General features: G+C 49.9%; 1 long non-coding RNA gene across 3 annotated transcripts; it reads left to right on the top strand.

Annotated features, from left to right (window-relative positions):
- Window positions 1–10,754: 10,754 nt before the first annotated feature.
- Window positions 10,755–12,208, top strand: LOC123180584 (uncharacterized). Of its 3 annotated transcripts, none has more exons than XR_006491122.1 (3): window positions 10,755–11,412; window positions 11,513–11,718; window positions 11,897–12,208. It is a non-coding gene; the product is annotated as an uncharacterized lncRNA (long non-coding RNA). The 3 variants fall into 3 exon arrangements; XR_006491121.1 differs by having other exon boundaries at window positions 11,887–12,208; XR_006491123.1 differs by having other exon boundaries at window positions 11,853–12,208.
- Window positions 12,209–17,658: the final 5,450 nt, after the last annotated feature.

The following is a 17,658-nucleotide window of genomic DNA, read 5'->3' as shown; positions in this document are numbered from 1 at the left end:
CCTCCGGTTCATCGCCGTCCAGGTGCCTCCCTTCCACGTCGTCGGCGGCGCCGGCGCAAACCCTAGATCTGGGATCGGGTCTTGCGTTGGTGCCCCGGTCCGTGGGCCGGGTCCCTCTGGTCGGTGACGGGCCGTGTGGGCCTGTGTCGGCCCCTTCGCTGGATTCCACGGCTGATTCCCCCCCCCTCGTGTCTGAGTCTGATGGGCCTAGGCCAGCCCAGTTGAGTCCGCCTCCCCCTTCGGCCCTTTCGACAGAGCCCGGCCTGGCTGGCTCCGGCTATTTATGGGTCCGGAAGGGGTCGGTTCCCCCTTTTCTAGGGTTTCCTGCCTCCGCTGCTGATCTGCGACGGCGCCGTTTCCCTATCCGCCGCTTTGTCAGATCCAAGCCTCCCCCTCCCCTCCTCCTCCCCTTCTCGTCGGTGGTGGCGATGGACCGCTCCCGTGGGTCCTCCAGCGACGCTGTCTCCGGCCTCAAGCGGGGGCGGGACGGCTCTGGCGACGCCGCTGCGGATCTGGAGTTTGAGGCGTCGCTCCGCGCCAAGCTCCAGGCTTCGCGGTCGGAGGCGGGTGCCGCTTCGCCGCGTGCGTCTGGTTCCGGGCCGGTGGCTTCTCCGTCCTTGGCGCCCGCAGCTCCGGTGCATGTGGTCGACCCTTGGGAACAGGCGGCGCGGGGGAGCCGGGCGGGATCTTCGGGCCCCTCCTCGTCTCCTTCCTCGCTTGCTCCCATGGGTGGGCCGCCGCGGGGCGGCGGCGGGCGGCGGCGGGCCGTCCCGCTTCGTTCCTCGTGGTGGCTCTGGGGCCCCGGCCCGGCGTCCGGTTGGCCCTGCGGCGGGACGTGGTGCTGGCGCGGGTGCCGTCGGTGGTTCTTCTGGAGATGGCATCCTCCCTCCGCCGCCTTCTCGTGGTGCGAACCGTAACTCCTCTCACTCCCAGGTTTCTAATCCCATCCTCACCTGCTTCGCGTGTCATCGCCCTGGCCATTTCCAGTCTCGGTGCGAGAACCCTCCTTTCTGTCTCATCTGTAGGGAGGATGGACACCTAACGGTGGACTGTCAGAGTAGGATCAAGCCCCCCTCCTTCGTCCATTTTGGGATTGGCCTCCCGGGTTGCTCTTTTTTTGCCATGGACAAGGAAGTCCCCGCAGCTGCTCCCATTCCCTCCCTGTCCAACGTGGGTGTCATTACTGTCCAAGACAAGCGTATCTCTTCACAAGCCCTCTTGGACGAACTTCATATGTGGGATGAAGGGGGTTGGGACTGGCAGATCCGGCAGCTTTCTGATTTCGAGTTTGCGGCCATTTTCCCCTCTAAAGAGAGTCTTCGCATGATGTCTTCCTGTACCAGTTTCACTCTCCCTGTGAATCAACTTGTTGTATCGGTCAAAGCGGCTTCCAACGGATCCAAGACCATATCTCCTCTGTCTGATGTCTGGGTGCTCGTTGATGATGTGCCTCCCAGCTTGCGCACCGCGTCCTTCTTGATGGCTTTTGGGGTGCTTATCGAGAAACCTATTGAGGTCGATCTTGCTTCGCTGTCGGTTCTGGGTCCTGCTCGCCTTCGTGTGTGGTGTGTTGATCCGATCTGCATCCGTGGTTTCGTTGATGTCTTCCCGGCGGCTGGTGGCTTTCGTCTTCGAGTTCGGGTGGAAGGTGCTCCTGGTGCGGTCGCTCCTCCTCCACCCCCCCTCCTCCCCCGGCCTCGGGTGACGATGACAAGAGCCGGGAGGGTGGGGGGGATCCTGAGGACTCGCTGAATGGCACGGATCCCCGATTCACCTAGTCTGCGTGGGATGGGCTTTCTCCTGCTGAGCAGGAGCTGATGAAGGACTGTGCTCCGGCTCCGGCGGGTGGTGGGGTTCAGGGCTCGGTGCCTGGTACGGTGGCTGGTCCTGCGACCGTGGCTGCTTCGAAGGGCACCCCCTTGTCGGGGGCGTGCTCCAACATGCCCGTGCGCCCCACCTCCCCCTCGCTGTCCGGCATTGAAGATCTACCTCCAGTGGGACCTTCGGCGGCCAAGAAAAGGAAGAAGTCCTCAGTGAAGAAGTTTTCCGCGAAGAGCCGGGCCTCGGGGGACTCCAGGCAGTCGGCGGCTGGGCTCTGCCGCCGTCTGGAGGCGGACCTGGGGGCGGCTTCGGGCCCTTCTTCGGCGGCGGCTTCCCCTGGTCGGGCCCCTCCGGTCCCTATGCGCTCTCCTGCCTCGACCGCTCGCAAGAGTGGCTGCGTCTCCAACAGTGGCGAGCGCGTGGTGGATCGGGCGGCTCGGTGTGCGGCGGCGCGTGATCTTCCCCCCTCAGGTTTGGATTCACCCTCATCTCCTTCCCCCCCTTTGGCTCAGTCTCCTGTTAGGCTTGTTTTACCCTCCCATTCCGATGAACATCTCCTTTCGATATTAGCTGATGTTGGGATATGTCTAGACGCTAGCGTGGGTTCTCCCTCCTCTCTGTTGCAGTTGATTCGTGCTAATGAACGTGCTCAGGCTGATATCGCCAAGGCCAAGGAGGCCGGGACTGGGATGGATGCCCCTCTGGTTGTGGCCGGAGGGGAACCGGGCGAGGTTGCTAGGGGGCAGCGGTCTCCGTGCAGAAGCGCGGGGCCGGGAAACGTGCTAAAACCTGCAAGGCTCCGTGCAGGTCGAGCTTGAGAATTAAAAACCTTTCCCTAAGATGAAGGCCCTGTTTTGGAACATTAGAGGGTTCTGCGCTAGGGGGCGCAGAGACCAACTGAAGGACTTAATGCGCGCTGAAAGAATTGATTTTATCGGGCTTGTTGAGACTCTTAAACCCTCCTTTTCTCCTTCTGAACTATCGGCGATTGCTGGGATTGATAGATTTAGGTGGAATTTCGTGGCCTCTGTTGGTCAGTCCGGCGGCTTTCTTCTGGGCACCAATAATGTCACCTTTGATTTTGTGGCTTTCGACCATGGTATATACTGGGCTAGTATGGTAGTTTCCCTACGTTCCAATAACACCCTCCTTGAACTTATGGTAGTATATGGTCCGGCTGATCATTCCTTGTCACAAATTTTCTTGGATGAGATTTTTACTAAAATTGATGCCTGCCAACTGCCACTCCTGATTGGGGGTGATTTTAATCTGCTTCGGTATCCTTCTGATAAGAGTTCTGTCAATTTCTCCTGGGTGCGGGCCGAGGCTTTTAATGCTTTCATCAGGGACACGGCTATCCGTGAGATCCCGAGGGTTGGGGCCCGCTACACTTGGACCAACCGACAGACTTGTCCTATTCGCTCGGTTCTTGATAGAGTTTTTATCTGCCCTGCTTGGGATGGCCTTTTTCCTCGCTGCTCACTTCGGGCCCTCCCCATCGTCGGGTCCGATCACGCTCCTCTCATCCTTGACGATGGTCTCTGCCCCAATGGCTGCCAAAGATTTCAATTTGACGCGTCCTGGCTTTTAGTGGAAGGGTTCCCTGATATGCTGGCTCAGAAGATCTTGGGCTTTCTTACCTCCCCCCATCGTTCATTTGGCCCTATGGATGACTGGCATTATGTTTCTTACTCCCTACGCAAGTTCCTTAGAGGATGGGCCAAGAACCACTTTGCTGAGTCGAGGCGCGACAAATCTAGGTTGAGTGCTCAAATTAGTGCCCTCGACTCCCGTGCGGACAACGGTGGGCTCTCGGCTACTGAGTGGCAAGTTCGCTATGGCCTTGAGAAGGAGCTTCTGGCTATTCATCGCCAAGAGGAAGTGTATTGGAAGCAAAGGGGTACGATTAATTGGACTCTTAAGGGTGATTCTCCCACGGCTTACTTTTTCGCCATTGCGAATGGCAGACGGCGTAGATGTTTGATTAACAGCCTCATTATTGATGGTGTTAGGGTCTCTGAACCGCCGGTCATTCTCCGTCATGTAGTTCGGTTCTTCTCTAACCTGCTTTCGGCTAAACCAGACCTCGGATTCGCGCTAGCCCCGGGCTTCTGGGCTCCCCTTGATAGGATTTCTCACGCTGATAATGAGCTTCTGTTGATTCCCCCTTCTGAGGAGGAAATTTTTGATACTATTCGGACGGCTAATTCTAATGCGGCTTCAGGCCCTGATGGTTTCTCCATTCCGTTCTTTCGACAATTCTGGCCCCAACTAAAAGGTCTAATTTCTGCTGTCATCCAAGGGTATTGGCTGGGATCGGTTGACATTTCTAGACTTAACTATGCGGTTCTCTCCCTCATCCCTAAGGTCAAGGGTGCGGATATGATTTCTCAATTTAGGCCGATTGCTTTAATCAACAACTTCGCAAAGATGCCTGCAAAGGGCATGGCCACTAGGCTATCTCCCATTGCACATCGGACCATTAGCCCTTTCCAGTCTGCTTTCATCAAAGGGAGGTTCATTTTGGACGGGGTACTTTGTTTACATGAGATTGTTCATGACTTACGGGTGCGAGGGACCAAGGCTGTGGTTCTCAAACTTGACTTTGAAAAGGCCTACGACTCGGTTAGCTGGAAATTCCTTCGGCAAGTTCTTTTGGCTAAGGGCTTTGAGGGGCCTGTTATGCAGCGCTTGATGCAATTGGTTTCTGGGGGGCACACGGCTGTGGCTGTCAATGGCCAAATTAGCCAGTTTTTTGCTAATGGCAGGGGCCTCAGGCAAGGGGATCCAGCGTCCCCTTTACTCTTCAACTTTGTGGCTGATGCTCTATCTCGCATTCTCTCTCGAGCTGCCTTGGCTGGTCATATCACTCCGGTGAGCTCTCATCTCATCCCTAATGGCATCTCTCATCTCCAATATGCGGATGATACTATAATTCTGATGGAACTTAATGATAATAGCCTCACCAATCTGAAATTCCTTCTGCTTTGTTTCGAAGCGCTCTCAGGTCTTAAAATCAATTTCTCTAAGAGTGAGGTTGTAGTGACTGGGGTCTCGGACGAAGAGGCGCAGCGGGTGGCCCATCTTCTGAACTGCTCTTTGGGATCCTACCCTCTCAAATATCTAGGCCTCCCCATTTCCCCGCTTAAACTTTTGGCTAAAGACTTCGCTCCGGTGGTTACCAAAGTTGGCAACAGAGTTCTCCCTTGGCGAGGGCGATATAATACGCAAGCGGGCAAGGTCGCCCTTACTAACTCCTGTCTTTCTTCGCTACCTATGTTCTTAATGGGATTCTATCTTCTCTCTAGTGGGGTTCATAATGGTTTTGACAAGCATAGGGGTGCTTTCTATTGGAACGCAGCGGACAATAAACGTAAGTACAGGATGGTCAGATGGGACATTATATGTCGCCCCAAGGCCAAAGGGGGTCTGGGCATTATTAATACGCGAGTGATGAATAATTGTCTTATGATCAAATGGTGGTGGAAGATCATGACTCTTGAGGAACTGCCACCCTGGCTCTCTATCCTAAAAGCTAAATATTTCCCCTCCTCGAGTCCTATGTTCGCGCCGGCTGCGGGTGGGTCGCAATTTTGGCATCAACTGGTTAAAGTCCGGCCGATCTTTCGGTCCCTTGTAAAATTTGTAGTTAGGAACGGTAAGTCTACGCGGTTTTGGCTTGATTGGTGGGTCGGGGACTCCACGCTGGCTGTTGCTTTTCCGGTTCTATTTTCATATTGCGATGATACTGAGGTTTCTATCTTTGAGCTCTCGGCTAGGGGTTGGGTTCTGGATTTTCGTCGTTCTCTTTCTCCTGAAGAGTTGGAAGATTGGCAGCGCCTTACTGCTTGCTTCCCCCTGCTCTCGGAGGAAGAGGATGCCGTGGTGTGGCCCCTCTCCTCTTCGGGGCGTTTTTCGGTTAAATCTGCTTACTCCAAGCTTATCCCTGGGGGGCGCCCGGTCAAGTTTAAGCATGTCTGGTCGGCTCGAATTCCTCCTAAGATCAAGATATTTCTCTGGCAAGCTGTCTGGAGTAAGCTTCCGGCGGCCGATCAGATTAAGAAAAGAAACGGGCCGGGGTCCGACAGGTGTGTGCTTTGTGGGGCACTGGAGAACACCGAGCATATTTTCTTTCACTGCTCCTTAGCTAAACTTATGTGGAGTTGCATCAGACTCTGGTTACATGTAAATTGGTCCCCTTCCTCCTTTGAAGACCTGAGGCATTATGTCAATCTTCTTTCTGGCCATTCTAAAAGAGTCTTCTTAGTTGGATGGGCTGCGATTGGCTGGTCGTTGTGGACTACTAGGAATAAGTTCTCGATTAAACATATTTTTCCGGCTAATCCTGTCAATTGCTTATTTAAAGCCAATGGTTTCTTGCAGCAGTGGAGATTATTGACTAAAGAAGGGGACCTCCAGGCCTTCGACGCCATGCTATCCAAGATGAAATCTACGGCGTCTGGGCTTCTTCGGCTTTCTTTGAGGACGGCTTCCTGAATGCTCTTTTGGTGTCTGGTTTAGGCTGGCCTGCGTGCCATGTAAGGCCGCTGGCCTTGTAATGATACTTTATCTTCTGCTCGTGATACTTTGTTGGGTGCTGTTGTTGGTCATATACTCTGGCTGGTGGCTTTATCTATAAAGTCGGTCTCTCGCCTTTTCTCTAAAAAAAAAAGAGGTTGATGCGAGGCCAGCCGATGACGATGACCTGGATGCGGCTGGCAGCGGTGGCAGATTTAGGAGGGCGCGTTGACAGGGCACCTCTCCTCCCCCATGGTCAAGGCCGCCCACTCGTTGTCGATCATGGATTCTCCCTGGGTGCAAGACCTGATTAGTGCAGATTGCCGTCATGCGTCTATCGTTTGGTTCGTTCTTTGAATTCTAGAGTACAAGCGCGCTGCTGCTGTCGCTGTCACCGCTGGCAAGTGGCGCTCCGGCGAGTCGGCTTCAATCACTGAATATGAGTGAACCCTAGCGAGCAAGCGCGGGTGAGAGGTCTTGCAGCCAGTCATGGCACACGGGGCGGACGAATGGGGCCGTCAGTGCTGCTCAGCTATATTTGGTGCGAGCAAGTGAGTACAATCATATTGCCACTGTCCTATCTCCTACTTACGTGTACTGCATCTGATCTTCACTTTTTATTGATTTGTCCTTGCAAGAAACAATGAGATGATCTTGCATATCTTTTTGTCTCAGTTCTGCTCCAGTAATTTTTTAGAGATCAAAGTGTGTGGGTAAGTGCAAGTGATTAAGGTTTTTCTTCTTTCCTTGATTGTGATTTTATTGAGACTTTTTTTACCTTTCATTTTTTTTGCGGTTCATTAGGAAGGTGAGAGGCAGCAACAGAGCTACATATATAGCACCAGTTTATGCTATGCTTTTCTTTCATTATTTAAAGATCAGGTAATTCATTCATGTGAGCATACAATTTCATGAGGCATTTTTTTTTTGCGCATAGAGGCTATAGTTATAATCAGAGTATACAAGAACCATCTCTGGAGAGGATACAAAGGAGAGGGTGCGGGTCCAGCTAAAGCGCCCGAGGGGATGAAGGCAAGGCGTGGCGGGCGAGGGGATCCAGCCGAGGCGACGCGTGCGACATGTAAAGGCTAACCGTCTCCCCTTCATCCTGTTTAGAAATCTGAATCAACTCTCCAATTCAACCTTCCTCGTTCATTGAGTTTATTGAACTGAAGGGATTAAGTGGCTATCCTATGATAAGCACATGACCTTTGTAATGCTACTTTCTTTCCAGGTTTGCGATAATAATGTATGCTCTCAGGGCTTGAGTTTATATTGAACTGAAGGGATTACGTGGCTATCCTATGATTGTGAAATCCAACTATAGATAATAAACTCTCGCAAAAAAAAAACTATAGATAATAAAGGCTTGCTCTCATCAAAACGCAACAACTAACTGCACTAGAAACTAAATCATGTGGGTTCCCATGTCACTCCTGATGTATGCACATGAATAATCGTATGATTACCATCACGTCTATGGTTTCTCAAGTAAAGAGGCTGAAACAATGTATTCCATGTGTCAATTATTCTGTACAGCCTGGTTCTATAATATCCGAAGACAAAAATATAGTGATATATTAGAAACCCATTAGAGCATTCCTGATTAAAAGAGGTCACATTAAATTATTTTAAAAATCTTGAACATGACCACATTATTAGTTTAAACAAAACAAGAGAGATTTAGAATCTAGCTATGTTTATTGCACATTCTTTTGGCAAAACATATTTTTTATGTTGTAAAGCGTGATTTTTTAAAGAAATTATTATGTTAGTGGATCACTTGTAACTTCATGTAAATATACTTTGTCACCTCTATCAAGGAATTGTAATTTAATGTGTTAAAACTCCACAAACTATTTATATTGTCCATTTTATGCTATTCTCAACTGAATGAGTATTTTCAGCTAATTGCAAGTGTTGCTACTATGTTATATGGGCTTTTACACAGATTTAATGATATTACTGCATGTTACTATTTCAAATTTACCTTCATATTTCCTGTGATGGTTCTCAGAACTAAGCATGTACACATGCATGATGTGTTTCTCCCGCTGGTACGATTGATGTGTATGTAGCTTTGAAAACTTCGATTTATTTTGTAAATCCTCATAATACTTAGAGCAATAGCTTGAATTGTTGGAAATAAATTTAAAATACTTGGATGTAAATAATTTTGAAATACTCTTACGTTTTTTTAAATACATGGGCCTGGCAATGCACGTCATCATTGATTATATATTGATGTTACTTTTTCCCACAGTTCTTTATTTACATGAATGGATGAAAAAATGCATGAAGGCCATACCATTGGCTTGTCGGACTTCGTAAAACCATGCCATTATTGCTGAGTTTTAGTAAGATCCTTGTGTAATAACTCGTCCGTTTTAGATTGAATCCAACCGCATTGAGGCACCACACGAGCCATGGCATGGATGGACCAGACGGTCCCACTTTGATTCCAAGAACTATGATACAAGTCATCTTTCTACCAGTTTGTTTACATTAGCCATTGGAGGATATAGAAGCTTTCCTTCTTGCGTATAGATGCTTGCTGTTGTGTAACCAGTCTAAATATTTAAGTGTGGTTATTAGCAAAATTTATTCATCCTATCTTGTTTCTTGCTATTCGTAAGTTTACAAAGTTTTTTTTTTTGCGGGGCGTAAGTTTACAAAGTTAGGATGTAAGGTTAGTATAGCAGGATATATATAGTCTCAAAATATGGATAGACGACTCAATATGCCTGCCTTATTTAATAAAATTTGCACTTACTATTTCTTTGTTTCCTTTTCTGAGAAGCAAGAGTAAAGAATTACTCAAGAGGGGAGTTACAATCTTTGAACATGCACGTTCGTAGTCTTTCAGGTACTCCCAAGATCAACATCAGGTCTCTATTTTAACTTTGCTTCTGCTGCTAGCTCATGGGCCATGGTATTGTTGCACTCCCTCGGCCGAATGAAACTCTATAGTCATCAAACACCGCTAAGGCTTCCTTGATGTCCCGTATCACACCAAACCAAGGAGCCAGACACGGGCCTTCAGCTTTTAACACTTTAATTACCGTTGTGCAATCCATCTCAAGCTCTACTGGACCCCTGTAGACACCGGCCAAGGCATGCAGACCAATGAGGGCCGCTCGGGCTTCTGCCTCCTCCACACTTGCCGATACAGAAAGTTGTATGCCAACCGAGAGGAGTACCAGGCCTCTGTGGTCTTCTGCACTTACTATTTCTGCACATACAGAAGGTGAGAGAGAGGAGCTGATTGCAGGATACTAAAACCTTTCTTGACTGCCAAAGCTCCCTCATCGCCATGCTGGGCATTATCAACTTTTTTTAAAGGAAAGCCATTAATCACTTACCCATGTATATTATATAGTATATAATTTGGGTTATCTGGGAACAAGAAGGCACTTAGATTTGAGTTATAAAGGCGGCATATTTTATCTAATATTATTCTGCCTTGCTGTGTTAATTTATTCATGTATCATTTTGCTCTTTTGATAAGGATGGCAGTCGGTGCTGGTTATACAATGGAGTGCTATGGTTGGGGGCTTGGTTTACTGCAGATGAACCCTGCTATTCATGCGGAGCTTTCATGCTATTCTTCTTCTTCCTCCTGTGTATTATTTCCTGTGTAACTATAGTTGTTGCCATCATTCTGCTATTATGCAACATTTGGACACACATAAAGGGTAAATTTTGCTTCTTATCCACTAATGATTTGGTAGAAATAAAATGAAAAAGATAAACGTTTGCAGAGTGCATCATGCATGTGTCCCTTTTCTTATAGTAATAATACCAATTAAATTCTTCTATTTTTTTGTAAACCGATTAGATTACTACTTTCAATATATTATGTATTCCCTGTACTGGTTTATCTAGTAAAAAGAAATCAATATGTGCTACTTTGAAGACACACTTCATCTAAATTTTATTTTCACGTCATAAATGGCTAGCAATCTATTGTAAAAATGGACGGGCGCTGCAATCCGCGCCTTCGATGATCTAGTAAGTATAAGATACATAGACTGAATCGGAGATGAGTATAATTCAGCGAAACTAAGATGGCCGCAATGATCACGAGTGTCAGTTGAGCTCACATTCATCATGCAGGAATTATCGAACATATAAACAACGCTATGCTACCCGCCGTTCTAGAGCAACTGCTTCGCACACTCGTTCTGGATCGAACGATCTGTCTCGCTGGCACTTTTTTACAGTGTTGTCAAATATTCAGTCATTCGTTTCTCTTCACGTTATGCTCTCGTGCTTCAGTCAATAATGACAGGTGGACCCAGCTTGCAGTGTGCGTCCCATCTGTTTTCGGTGAAAAAACGATTGACCGCGATGGTAGTGGGCGACATGGGTGGATCGATCCTGATGAAACCTTATCAACCAATCCTCCATGCTCCTCGAGCCTCACGTCCTTCCTTCCCCGCTCTCCACTCCCCCTGCTACCCCGTGCAGCGGCCGCCTCCCCATCCCCGCTCTCTCCATCACGCCAGAGCCGCCCCGCCCAGAGTCCTTCTTGTCCCCTTAGGAGCCCCCATCCTTGCCCCGCGCAGGAGTTCAGTGGTAGGGGAGGAGCAGGTCGACGACGGTGAGGATGAGAGATCGAGGAGGGAGGGGTGACGCCGGCCAGCCACCGCCTCACCACCGGCTCGTGTGGCAGCGTTGGACAGCGGAAAGAAGGAACCGTCTCTCTGCTTCTTTCACTCTTCCCCGCAAGCGGCACCTCCTCACGTTCTCGATGTACCATGATTCTGGATCGGGCTCAGGAATCATGGTGGGTGTGGAGGAGTAGGGGAGGGTGGGAAGGGGAGATGTTAGGAAGGAGCGTTCAGGTGATGGTGGAATGGAGTCGGCCTTCACTGCCTACCGTTGCTTTCCGGTCGTCGTGCCCCATCCCCAATCTTGGCTGCACATCTATCTTTCTCCTCTATTTTTCTTGCCCCTTGATTTCCACCTGGTTCTTTGATAATCTGACTTTGATTTCTCAATTTATATTTTTTTCTAAATAAGATGTGTGCAAATCCAATGAAGAAGACAAGAGGAAGACTGAAGAACAAGGTGAGCTCTATCTCTCTCATCTGTCTAGATTGTTGGTGTACGTGTAGGTAAAACACGAAACCTCGTTGATTACTCATGCCCTCTTGTTTCTGTCACTCAGCGAATCTGGGCAGAGGTAGGGGAAAGTGAGGGTCAGAAGAGCAAGGTCTTGTCAAGAGATAGAAATAGAATGCTTGGAGGTGTACCGCAGGAAGGTGGACGATGCCAATCAGACCAGGGTCCAGCTGCACCTGTCTGTGGCCACTTAAAGAAGCTAAGGTTGCATTGTTAGTGGCAACTCTAGGGGAGCACAAGCTGTATATCAAGGTATGCATACTAATCATCGTCATGATGATTCACTAATTGGGTTGGTTGTCTATTGACTTCCTGAGTGGTTGCTTGGCTCCCACGAGATGATGGAATCTGGCTGTTGTTGGTAACATGCATGATTCAAGTTGTAGATTGCTACTAAATAGGGCTTTGACAGCCGCTTAGCCGCTTTCAGGACCGGGACGCCATCAACACCCTCCTCGCCGACCTCCGCTCGATGGCCTTCCGCGTGGCACCTCCGCTGCCGCCCCCTCCTCCGGTGTCCGATTGAGCTTGCTACATGTGGTGCTTTTTTGTGTTTTTTCACTTGGGGCTTGTTAAGCTGTGCTCTCAGCATTGAACCTTGTACTCGGATTGGGGCGTGCCCCCTTGTGTGTGTGTGTGTGTGTGTGTGTGTGTGTGTGTGTGTGTGTGTTTATTGTCTGAACTATGTTGGATGGTTGGCTCGAGCGATTTACTTTATAATATAAAGCGGAGCGAAAGTCTTTTTCGGTAATAGGGTTTGGCGATACCTATTTGCTTTTTTGGTCAAAAGTAGCTACCGGCTTGTACTAAATCTCTAGGAAATACCACCTTACGTTAATCTTTTTACTAGGATGCTTTTGTTAATTTCTCAGCACTTGTGCAGCAAGACAAGAGCTACGTGTCGCTCAAGGAACAACTTGTTGCTGTCGTTCCTGTGCTCGACGAACTGGAATGCAAGACAGAAGAAAGGATCATGCAGTAAGTGAGCATATTGATCAGGGTGATAATGTAAACATTCCAGCGACTGATGAACATGATTTGTCGGCAAGGAAGCTTAATAGCTACCAAGCACAACTTCGTGCTATGCAAAGATAAGGTAAACTGTCCTGAATAACCCTTCAGTTGCCTTTCAGTTTGATCCATCACATAGCTTAACAATATTCTGCTTTCATACTTGACCAGGCCCCGTCCCCCGTGCCGCTCCCGCGAGCGGCCCGGTCGGAACCCTAGATCGCCGCCACCGCTCCCCTTTCTCGCCTTACCCCTCCCTCGCCGTCGCCAGGGGACGCCACCGGGCAAAGCTCGCACGTGCGTCGGCGGCGGCAGGGCTCCTTCCCTCCTCGCGAGGTTCCTGGGCGGCGCGGGACGTCCGGCCCTCGCGGCGGTGCTCGGCTCGGCGGATCTGGGCGGGGCTCCCCTGCTTGGTGGCGCCGGCGGCGTACTCTGCGCGGGGCGGCGAGGCGCGGGTTTCTCCTCCTCCCGATCTGATGGCGCCGGCGATCGGGCGTGCGGCGGGTCCACGAGGGTGGTCGGCGCGCGACGTCTCCCCCCCGATCTAACTCCACGGTGGCGCCAGTGCTCGGGCGGCGGTTGGCTTCGGCGAGCGGTGGTCGGCGCTGGGCTCTCGGCGGCGCTCCGACGTGTGCAGGCGGCGGCGGTCCCTGTGCGCGGTCGGCGGCTCTGTCTCTGATCCGGATGGCACGGGGGATGGCGGCGGCTCGGCGTGGCCGGTGATCTGGATGCGGTGGTGCCGGCGGTTCGCTGATCTGCCGATACTCCAGGGTCTTCCTGGTGGTGCTGGTGGTGACGGCGGCCCGGGCACGAGAGTTGGATCCCTTCGAACTGATCTGGGTGAAAACCTGCCTTCGGCTTCTGCTAAGGCCGGCGGTGGCGGCGCTACCTGCGTCGTTCCCTTCTTGAAGGTATCGCAATGGAGAAGTTCAAGGCCACTCTTTGCTACCTCCGGGGGAAACCCTAGATCGAATGACCGGATGACGGCGGCGCTCTGGTGTCGTTCCTCCCTTTGGGGCATCATTCTTGGAGGTACACACGTGATCGAGGGATCAAAGGACAGATTCTTTGGTGGAGCGGTGCTTCATCCTACACACTGATGGCGACGGATCTTGACGGCGTGGCGCGGTGCAGATTCGGAGTTTGCTGTGGGAGAATGGACTCGCACAGAAGGACGACGCTGTCGGGCGTCGTGGTGGCGTCGATGGCAGAGAGACCTAGCACGGTACATGCAACGGTACTGTAACACCCCAAAAATTTAACCATGATTTATCTATTAAAATTTTGCCAGGAATTAAAATTTTCATTTTTTTTTGGATTTTTCTTGATTTCAGAACCACTCATTTCTTTGATATTATGGAGTTTTTACCCCAAGTGAAAACTTTACAAATGAATTGTTGGACTTGTATACTCTCTCAAGAAAACATTTCTTTTTATCAGTGAAATTATTTATATAACTATTTTTCCTGAGCTTTATTTCTTTTAAAATAGATTTTTATAAGTTTTGGAGTCAGTTTGCACTGCAACCCTTTCTAATACTCTTTTAAAATCTTCACAAAAACATTGGGGATGTCATGTGATGTTTCTAAATCACTTTTATGCAAAAATATCTTTTAGTCATTGGAGATTTTGAGCCCTACCTCAAGTTTTCAAATCTGGTCCAGTTTGTAAAATTGCACTACAACCTATTTAAATATTTCTTTAAAGCTTTTAGATCACCCTACAAAACCCTTAAGTCCAGGAGAGTGGGCCCATTGGAGTATGTTTGGTCCATACAATGATACCCTTTACTTTCTGTCAAGAATTAGTTTTCTCAAAAACTTGCACTAACAAGTTTCTATTCTTGCCAAACTAACCTTGCACCATCACCTACACCTAAAGAGGCTCTGATCTAGAGTTTTTGGCCACCCCAAGAGTTGCCTAGATGCCCTTGGCATTCTGTCAAACACCTGGTGTGCATGGCCAGTTTTGGCTTGGTTTTTGGTTTGCATTGTGGACTTGACCCTCTGACCCAGCAACCTTGTCCACTAAACTCCTAGCTAACTCTAACCCAGACCTGGATGCTACCAGCCTCTCCCTAGCCCTCTAGCACACGCTGGCATTGCATCAAGCACCTGGCGTGCGTGCTCTGGGCGCGGCCAGAGCGCGCGTTTTGCACATGCGTGCGCCCGAGTCGCCGCGTCCCACTGCCGCCTCCCCGCGCCCGTTCTAGTCCCTTCCCGCTCACAGCCGTCACACCCCGACCTCTCCCTCATCGCAGAGCCGCCCTGGCCACCCCCTGACACCCCACAGCACCACCACCGCATGCCGCCACTGCCGCCCCGACAACTCCTGCCCTGGACGGCGCCGCCCGAGCCACACCAGCGCGCCAACTCGCTCATGGAAGAGCCCGAACTCATCCACGAGCCCGTCCGCTAGCGCCCATCGCCTCCACGTCGCCCTGCTGCAACAGAACGATGGTTCGCCGGTGTTCTTATCCATGGCCACAGGAACCGACCTCGCCGGGCTATATATAGCCCTCCTGTTCGTGCCTAAGCTCGTGAGCAGCCTCGTTCGAGCAGTAGGAAGCCCCCCTCCTCCCCAGTTGGCCAGAGGCCCTTCCCTTCCCCATCTCCGGCAGGTTCGGCCGCCGCCACGCCCCGGCAAAATCCGGCCAAGGTCGAGGCCCCTAACCCCTCCCGTGCTCCCATCCTCTTCCCCTAGATCCTGCGGAGCCACTCCGCCTCTCAAACGCGATCGGGAGCCACCGTAGCCCAAACCCCCAATCCCCCCCGAAGCCACCTCCGCCGCAGAGCTCGCCGCCGGCGACTCCCTTCGTCCCTGCCAGCCAGTCGACCACCGCGAGGGCCGCCCTAGACTGGCAGATCCATCCCTGCCCTCAGAACTCCACAGGGAGCCGCCGTTCATCGACGGCGATCGCCGGAGCCCCGCGTCGGCTTGGCTAGAGAAGAAAGAGGGCGCGGGCGACTGGTCAAACCTGACCAGTGGGCCAAGGGACCCATTGTCAGGGACCCAGGCCCGCCGAAACGTGGCTTAAGTGGAAGCATATTCCACGGAATACGTCTTCGCTAAGCTGAAAGCATAAGCCCCCCCCCCGCCCCCGAAACATTTTCTTTTCCTGGTTTTATTAAAAACAGAATTTATTGACTGGCTATAACTTTTTAAATATAAGTCCAATTGACTTGATTCTTTTTCTGTTGTTTCTCAAATTTGGTCTAGTTTATTTTCATATTTATTTGAAAATTTTCCAAGCAACTTTTTTTTTGATTTTAAACTATGAGTTAATTCAAATTTTCTTAAAATAGGATTTTGAAGAAGGGAGCAACTTCCAAAAAGTGCACCCCCACTTGCATATACTTGAAGGCAAGCATTCTGGACCCTGGCATAATATTTTTTGTGGGTTGTTTGATACGGTTACAACACCACTTTGACATGGAGCATTCGTTATTTTATGTGATGATATGATCATACGCATGAGTGCCTAATAAAGATTCTTGCTGTTGGAAATGGATATGCTTGTGATAGTAATCACCCTCGCATGCCTTTCATGCCTACCGGAAGGAATCCGGGAAAGTCTCTATCTTGGGTAGACACGAGCTTGTCTCCGGTCTTCGCCGAGACAGTTGTGTCCGGTACGGCATAGTGAGGTATGATGAGTGGTGATTTTGTCTGTTGGTTGAAACATATTTGTATGCTAACCATGCAAGGAATACTTAAACCTCCTGAGTCGACCGTAGATCGAGTCTTGTTCTAGTAACCCCCATACTTGTTTCGTACTACCACTTGTCCCGGCCATAGGTAGGGTACGGTTCAGTAAGTTGTCAACCCCTTCCTAGCACACACCGTACAGAGAGGCCATGGTGGAAGATACCGGAGGCCTCCGGTAGGCATGCCACCTGGTCCGGGGGCATGGGTGTTTCGGTTGGAGCCGAAGGGGTAGCTCCCCTAGTTTGCGCGCGGTGTAAGTTTTGTGATCCCATGCTAATCGAGGTTGTAGCCTCCCCACTTAAAGTTTCGCTTAACGGGTGTCGTGGGTGATTCTAGACACCGGTAAGTTAGGCTGGTGTGTGCGAGTCAGGTGTGTTTTCAATTAAAAGACCGTAGACGAAATTAGTCCCGATGGACTAAAGGAATCCGTTACTCGTGGGTAAAGAGTACACCCTCTGCAGAGATTATATCTATTCGAATAGCCGTGTCCATGGTTAGGACTACAGTCTGGGTTGGTCAAGTGTCGGTCTTAGTGTCGGTCTTCGGAGGAAAAACTGCTAAACTAGAACATTGATTGTGACCTGTGACATATGATGATTATGATTATTATTATTGTGGACTAACCATTTACATTATTGAGTATCCCTGGGACGGTCCTACCTCCTGGATATTCACTATGATTATTATTATATAAGTCCTTTATGTGGTGTCGCTCTGACGCTCGACTATGGCATGCTTGTTATATCTTTCATTTATATAAGCCCTTTATGCGGTGTCGCCTAGACATCCAACTGAGGCATGTTATTATCCTTTCGAGGCGTCGCTTCAGACACCCGATCGGTGCATTTTATTTTTATTCTCAGGTTGTTTATTCATGTCCTATATGAATAGCTTGCTTGCGTGCATCAAAATTTTTATTTCGTGATTGATGTATGATCATAGAATATTTCAGAGCAGGATTATCATTTGTTATATTATACCCGTGTTCATAATGTTTGCGAGTACATTCAAAAGTACTCACTGGCTTGTCCCTGGCTATTGTCTTGGCCAGATTTCTTGCATGGAGAGGAGCCCTGCAATGACAGCCCCGGAACCTAGGCAGTGGTGATAGCAGCCCCGTGAAGATAGGAGTTATCCAGGTCAGCTGTTCCTGTGGGAAATGGAATCCTATAGACGCTGATGATCCGCAAACCGCTTCCGCCAGCAGCCACTAGTAACCATTTGTTGTACTCATAGGCTAGAATGGTCTTGTACTACATATTTTGTATTTTGCTTGGAATTTCTGTATCAAGTTGGTGCCTCATCAGCTAACAGTAATCCTGGGGCTGGTGAGCACAAGGACCATTTTTGGAAAATTGATACCCCGAAAATCTGGTCCTGACAAATACAGCTCTGAAGATGGATTGGTGGCAGGTGGCTGCGGCGGCCTCATACCCGGCAGGCATCCTGGTTGAGGAGTGCACCGGACTGGTA

The sequence above is a fragment of the Triticum aestivum genome, chromosome 1A (assembly GCF_018294505.1).
Source record: "Triticum aestivum cultivar Chinese Spring chromosome 1A, IWGSC CS RefSeq v2.1, whole genome shotgun sequence".
NCBI classification, from domain to species: Eukaryota; Viridiplantae; Streptophyta; class Magnoliopsida; order Poales; family Poaceae; genus Triticum; species Triticum aestivum.
The sequence above is the reverse complement of the archived record's forward strand: the minus strand, read 5'-3'. Positions and strand labels throughout refer to the sequence as shown.